The following is a 7,787-nucleotide window of genomic DNA, read 5'->3' on the forward strand; positions in this document are numbered from 1 at the left end:
CATGGTTGGGGGGTGGGGAGAACGAATCTCCATGGTTGGGGGGGTTGGGGAGAACGAATCTCCATGGTTGGGGGGGGTGGGGAGAACGAATCTCCATGGTTGGGGGTCGGGGTGGTGAGAATGAACCTTCATGGTTGTGGGGGGAGAACTAACCTTCATGGTTGGGGGGTATAGAACGAACCTTCATGGTTGGGGGAGGGAGAACGAATCTTCATGGTTGGGGGGGAGAACGAACCTTCATGGTTGGGGGGGGTTTGACAATGAAACTTCATGGTTGGGGGGGAGAACGAACCTTCATGTTTGGTGGGGGGAGAACGAACCTTCATGGTTGGGGGAGGGAGAACGAACCTTCATGGTTTGGGGTGGGGAGAACGAACCTTCATGGTTGGGGGGGTAGAATGATCCTTCATGGTTGGGGTTGGGGGGGAGAGAACGAATCTTCATGGTTGGGGTGGGGAGAAGGAATCCCCATAGTTGGGGGGGGGGAACGAATCTTCATGGTTGGGGGGAGGGGAGAATGAATCTCCGTGGTTGGGGGGTGAGAATGAATCTCCATGGTTGGGAGGTTTGGGAGAACGAACCTCCATGGTTGGGGGGGGGGTGAGAATGAATCTCCATGGTTGGGGGGTTTGGGAGAACGAACCTCCATAGTTGGGAGGGGGTGAGAATGAATCTCCATGGTTGGGGGGGTGAGAATGAATATCCATGGTTGGGGGTGTGGGTGGTGAGAATGAACCTTCATGGTTGGGGGGCATAGAACGAACCTTCATGGTTGGGGGGAGAGAACGAACCTTCATGGTTGGGAGGGGGAGAACGAACCTTCATGGTTGGGGGGGGGAAGAACGAACCTTTATGGTAGGGGGTGGGGATAACGAATCTCCATGGTTGGAGGGGGTGGGGAGAACGAATCTCCATGGTTGGGGCAGGGTGGGGAGAACGAATCTCCATGGTTGGGGGGAGGGGTGGGGAGAACGAATCTCCATGGTTGGGGGAGGGGTGGGGAGAACGAATCTCCATGGTTTGGGGGGGGGTGGGGAGAACGAACCTTCATGGTTGGGGGGTGGGGAGAACGAACTGTCATGGTTGGGGGGGGGAGAATGAACCTCCATGGTTGGGGTTTGAGGGGGGAGAGAACGAACCTTCATGGTTGGGGTGGGGAGAACGAATCCCCATAGTTGGGGGGGACGAATATTCATGGTTAGGGGGAGGGGAGAATGAATCTCCATGGTTGGGGGGGGAGAACGAACCTTCATTGTTCGGGGGTGAGAACGAACCTTCATGGTTGGGGGGTGGGGAGAACGAACCTTCATGGTTGGGGGGTGGGGAGAACGAACCTTCATGGTTGGGGGGGGGGAGAATGAACCTCCATGGTTGGGTTTGGGGGGAGAGAACGAACCTTCATGGTTGGGGTGGGGAGAACGAATCCCCACATTTGGGGGGAACGAATCTTCATGGTTGGGGCGGGAGGCGAGAATGAATCTCCGTGGTTGGGGGGTGAGAACAAACCTCCATAGTTGGGAGGGGTGAGAATGAATCTCCATGGTTGGGGGGGTGAGAATGAATCTCCATGGTTGGGGGTGTGGGTGGTGAGAATGAACCTTCATGGTTGGGGGGGAGAACTAACCTTCATGGTTGGGGAGGGCATAGAACGAACCTTCATGGTTGGGGGGGGGGAGAGAACGAACCTTCATGGTTGGGGGGGAGAGAACAAACCTTCATGGTTGGGGGGAGAACGAACCTTCATGGTTGGGGGAGGTTTGAGAATGAAACTTCATGGTTGGGGGGGGGAGAACGAACCTTCATGGTTGGGGGGGGGGGAAGAACGAACCTTTATGGTAGGGGGTGGGGATAACGAATCTCCATGGTTGGGGGGTGGGGAGAACGAATCTCCATGGTTGGGGGTGGGGAGAACGAACCGTCATGGTTGGGGGGAGAATGAACCTCCATGGTTGGGGTTTGGGGGGGGGAGAGAACGAACCTTCATGGTTGGGGTGGGGAGAACGAATCCCCATAGTTGGGGGGGGGACAAATATTCATGGTTGGGGGAGGGGAGAATGAATCTCCATGGTTGGGGGGGAGAACGAACCTTCATTGTTCGGGGGTGAGAACGAACCTTCATGGTTGGGGGGTGGGGAGAACGAACCTTCATGGTTGGGGGGTGGGAAGAACGAACCTTCATGGTTGGGGGGAGAATGAACCTCCATGGTTGGGGTTTGGGGTGGGGAGAGAACGAACCTTCATGGTTGGGGTGGGGAGAACGAATCCCCATAGTTGGGGGGGACGAATATTCATGGATGGGGGGAGGGGAGAGTGAATCTCCATGGTTGGGGGGGGGGTGAGAATGAATCTCCATGGTTGGGGGTGTGGGTGGTGAGAATGAACCTTCATGGTTGGGGGGGAGAACTAACCTTCATGGTTGGGGAGGGCATAGAACGAACCTTCATGGTTGGGAGGGGGAGAGAACGAACCTTCATGGTTGGGGGGGGGGAGAGAACAAACCTTCATGGTTGGGGGGAGAACGAATCTTCATGGTGGGGGGAGAACGAACCTTCATGGTTGGGGGGAGGTTTGAGAATGAAACTTCATGGTTGAGGGGGGGGGAGAACGAACCTTCATGGTTGGGGGGGGGGAAGAACGAACCTTTATGGTGGGGGGTGGGGATAACGAATCTCCATGGTTGGGGGGTGGGGAGAACGAATCTCCATGGTTGGGGCAGGGTTGGGAGAACGAATCTCCATGGTTGGGGGGGGGAGGGGTGGGGAGAACGAATCTCCATGGTTGGGGGAGGGGTGGGGAGAACGAATCTCCATGGTTCGGGGGGTGGGGAGAACGAACCTTCATGGTTGGGGGTGGGGAGAACGAACCGTCATGGTTGGGGGCGGGGGAGAATGAACCTCCATGGTTGGGGTTTGGGGGGGAGAGAACGAACCTTCATGGTTGGGGTGGGGAGAACGAATCCCCATAGTTGGGGGGACGAATATTCATGGTTGGGGGAGGGGAGAATGAATCTCCATGGTTGGGGAGGGGGAGAACGAACCTTCATTGTTCGGGGGGTGAGAACGAACCTTCATGGTTGGGGGGTGGGGAGAACGAACCTTCATGGTTGGGGGGTGGGGAGAACGAACCTTCATGGTTGGGGGGGAGAATGAACCTCCATGGTTGGGGTTTGGGGGGGAGAGAACGAACCTTCATGGTTGGGGTGGGGAGAACGAATCCCCATATTTGGGGGGGGGGGAACGAATCTTCATGGTTGGGGGGGAGGAGAATGAATCTCCGTGGTTGGGGGTGAGAATGAATCTCCATGGTTGGGAGGTTTGGGAGAACGAACCTCCATAGTTGGGAGGGGTGAGAATGAATCTCCATGGTTGGGGGGGGGGGGTGAGAATGAATCTCCATGGTTGGGGGTGTGGGTGGTGAGAATGAACCTTCATGGTTGGGGGGAGAACTAACCTTCATGGTTGGGGAGGGCATAGAACGAACCTTCATGGTTGGGGGGGGAGAGAACGAACCTTCATGGTTGGGGGGGGAGAACAAACCTTCATGGTTGGGGGGGGGGGAGAACGAACCTTCATGGTTGGGGGAGGTTTGAGAATGAAACTTCATGGTTGGGGGGGAGAACGAACCTTCATGGTTGGGGGGGGGGGAAGAACGAACCTTTATGGTAGGGGGGTGGGGATAACGAATCTCCATGGTTGGGGGGTGGGGAGAACGAATCTCCATGGTTGGGGGGAGAACTAACCTTCATGGTTGGGGAGGGCATAGAACGAACCTTCATGGTTGGGGGGGGAGAGAACGAACCTTCATGGTTGGGAGGGGGAGAGAACAAACCTTCATGGTTGGGGGGGAGAACGAATCTTCATGGTGGGGGGGAGAACGAACCTTCATGGTTGGGGGAGGTTTGAGAATGAAACTTCATGGTTGGGGGGAGAACGAACCTTCAAGGTTGGGGGGGGGAAGAACTAACCTTTATGGTAGGGGGTGGGGATAACGAATCTCCATGGTTGGGGGGTGGGGAGAACGAATCTCCATGGTTGGGGGGTGGGGAGAACGAATCTCCATGGTTGGGGCAGGGTGGGGAGAACGAATCTCCATGGTTGGGGGAGGGGTGGGGAGAACGAATCTCCATGGTTGGGGGAGGGGTGGGGAGAACGAATCTCCATGGTTCGGGGGGTGGGGAGAACGAACCTTCATGGTTGGGGGGTGGGGAGAACGAACTGTCATGGTTGGGGGGAGAATGAACCTCCATGGTTGGGGTTTGAGGGGGGAGAGAACGAACCTTCATGGTTGGGGTGGGGAGAACGAATCCCCATAGTTGGGGGGGGGGGACGAATATTCATGGTTAGGGGGAGGGGAGAATGAATCTCCATGGTTGGGGGGTGGAGAACGAACCTTCATTGTTCGGGGGGTGAGAACGAACCTTCATGGTTGGGGGGTGGGGAGAACGAACCTTCATGGTTGGGGGGTGGGGAGAACGAACCTTCATGGTTGGGGGGGGGGAGAATGAACCTCCATGGTTGGGTTTGGGGGGGGAGAGAACGAACCTTCATGGTTGGGGTGGGGAGAGCGAATCCCCACATTTGGGGGGGGATCGAATCTTCATGGTTGGGGGCGGGACGGGAGAATGAATCTCCGTGGTTGGGGGGTGAGAATGAATCTCCATGGTTGGGAGGTTTGGGAGAACGAACCTCCATAGTTGGGAGGGGGTGAGAATGAATCTCCATGGTTGGGGGGTGAGAATGAATCTCCATGGTTGGGGGTGTGGGTGGTGAGAATGAACCTTCATGGTTGGGGGGAGAACTAACCTTCATGGTTGGGGAGGGCATAGAACGAACCTTCATGGTTGGGGGGGAGAGAACGAACCTTCATGGTTGGGGGGAGAACAAACCTTCATGGTTGGGGGGGGGAGAACGAACCTTCATGGTTGGGGGAGGTTTGAGAATGAAACTTCATGGTTGGGGGGAGAACGAACCTTCATGGTTGGGGGGAAGAACGAACCTTTATGGTAGGGGGTGGGGATAACGAATCTCCATGGTTGGGGGGTGGGGAGAACGAATCTCCATGGTTGGGGGTGGGGAGAACGAACCGTCATGGTTGGGGGGAGATCGAACCTTCATGATTGGGGTGGGGAGAACGAATCCCCATAGTTGGGGGGGGGGGACAAATATTCATGGTTGGGGGAGGGGAGAATGAATCTCCATGGTTGGGGGGGGAGAACGAACCTTCATTGTTCGGGGGGTGAGAACGAACCTTCATGGTTGGGGGGTGGGGAGAACGCACCTTCATGGTTGGGGGGTGGGGAGAACGAACCTTCATGGTTGGGGGGAGAATGAACCTCCATGGTTGGGGTTTGGGGGGAGAGAACGAACCTTCATGGTTGGGGTGGGGAGAACGAATCCCCATAGTTGGGGGGACGAATATTCATGGTTGGGGGGAGGAGAGTGAATCTCCATGGTTGGGGGGGGGGGTGAGAATGAATCTCCATGGTTGGGAGGGGTGAGAATGAATCTCCATGGTTGGGGGTTTGGGAGAACGAACCTTCAAGGTTGGGGGGGATAGAACGAACCTTCATGGTTGGGGGGAGATCGAACCTTCATGGTTGGGGGGAACGAACCTTCATGGTTGGGGGGAGAGAACAAACCTTCATGGTTGGGTGGGGTTGAACGAATCTTCATGGTTGGGGGGGGGAAGAACGAACCTTCATGGTTGGGGGGAAGACCGAAACTTCATGGTTGGGGGGGGAGAACGAACCTTCATGGTTGGGGGGGAGAACGAACCTTCATGTTTGGTGGGGGGAGAACGAACCTCCATGGTTGGGGTGGGGAGAACGAACCTTCATGGTTGGGGGGGGGGAACGAACCTTCATGGTTGGGGGGGAGAGAACAAACCTTCATGGTTGGGTGGGGTTGAACGAATCTTCATGGTTGGGGGCGGGAAGAATGAACCTTCATGGTTGGGGGGAAGACCGAAACTTCATGGTTGGGGGGGGGAGAACGAACCTTCATGGTTGGGGGGGAGAACGAACCTTCATGGTTGGGGGGGAGAACGAACCTTCATGGTTGGGGGGGGAGAACGAACCTTCATGTTTGGTGGGGGGGGAGAACGAACCTCCATGGTTGGGGGGGGGTGGGGAGAACGAACCTTCATGGTTGGGGGGGGAGAATGAACCTCCATGGTTGGGGTTTGGGGGGGGAGAGAACGAACCTTCATGGTTGGGGTGGGGAGAACGAATCCCCATAGTTGGGGGGACGAATATTCATGGTTGGGGGGAGGGGAGAGTGAATCTCCATGGTTGGGGGGGGGTGAGAATGAATCTCCATGGTTGGGAGGGGTGAGAATGAATCTCCATGGTTGGGGGGTTTGGGAGAACGAACCTTCAAGGTTGGGGGGGGATAGAACGAACCTTCATGGTTGGGGGGGAGATCGAACCTTCATGGTTGGGGGGGAACGAACCTTCATGGTTGGGGGGAGAGAACAAACCTTCATGGTTGGGTGGGGTTGAACGAATCTTCATGGTTGGGGGGGGGGAAGAACGAACCTTCATGGTTGGGGGGAAGACCGAAACTTCATGGTTGGGGGGGGGAGAACGAACCTTCATGGTTGGGGGGAGAACGAACCTTCATGTTTGGTGGGGGAGAACGAACCTCCATGGTTGGGGTGGGGAGAACGAACCTTCATGGTTGGGGGGGGGGGGAACGAACCTTCATGGTTGGGGGGGAGAGAACAAACCTTCATGGTTGGGTGGGGTTGAACGAATCTTCATGGTTGGGGCGGGAAGAACGAACCTTCATGGTTGGGGGAAGACCGAAACTTCATGGTTGGGGGGGGGGAGAACGAACCTTCATGGTTGGGGGGGGGAGAACGAACCTTCATGGTTGGGGGGAGAACGAACCTTCATGGTTGGGGGGAGAACGAACCTTCATGTTTGGTGGGGGGGAGAACGAACCTCCATGGTTGGGGTGGGGAGAACGAACCTTCATGGTTGGGGTGGGGAGAACGAACCTTCATGGTTGGGTGGGGGGAGAACGAACCTTCATGGTTGGGGGGTGGGAGAATGAACCTTCATGGTTGGGGTTTGGGGGAGAGAGCGAACCTTCATGGTTGGGGTGGGGAGAACGAATCCCCATAGTTGGGGGGAACGAATATTCATGGTTGGGGGAGAGGAGAATGAACCTCTATGGTTGGGGGGAGAGCGAACCTTCATGGTTCGGGGGGAGGGGAGAATGAATCTCCGTGGTTGGGGGCTGAGAATGAATCTCCATGGTTGGGAGGTTTGGGAGAACGAACCTCCATGGTTGGGGGGTGAGAATGAATCTCCATGGTTGGGGGTTTGGGAGAACGAACCTCCATAGTTGGGGGTGAGAATGAATCTCCATGGTTGGGGGGGTGAGAATGAATCTCCATGGTTGGGGGTGTGGGTGGTGAGAATGAACCTTCATGGTTGGGGGGGAGAACTAACCTTCATGGTTGGGGAGGGCATAGAACAAACCTTCATGGTTGGGGGAGGGAGAACGAACCTTCATGGTTGGGGGAGGTTTGAGAATGAAACTTCATGGTTGGGGGGGAGAACGAACCTTCATGGTTGGGGGGAAGAACGAACCTTTATGGTAGGGGGGTGGGGATAACGAATCTCCATGGTTGGGGGGTGGGGAGAACGAATCCCCATAGTTGGGGGGGGGAACGAATATTCATGGTTGGGGGAGGGGAGAATGAATCTCCATGGTTGGGGAGAGGGAGAACGAACCTTCATGGTTCGGGGGGTGAGAAAGAACCTTCATGGTTGGGGGGGG

Source organism: Eptatretus burgeri, chromosome 15 (genome assembly GCF_056783735.1).
Source record: "Eptatretus burgeri isolate ZD-2024b chromosome 15, Ebu_testis_v1, whole genome shotgun sequence".
Taxonomy (NCBI): Eukaryota; Metazoa; Chordata; class Myxini; order Myxiniformes; family Myxinidae; genus Eptatretus; species Eptatretus burgeri.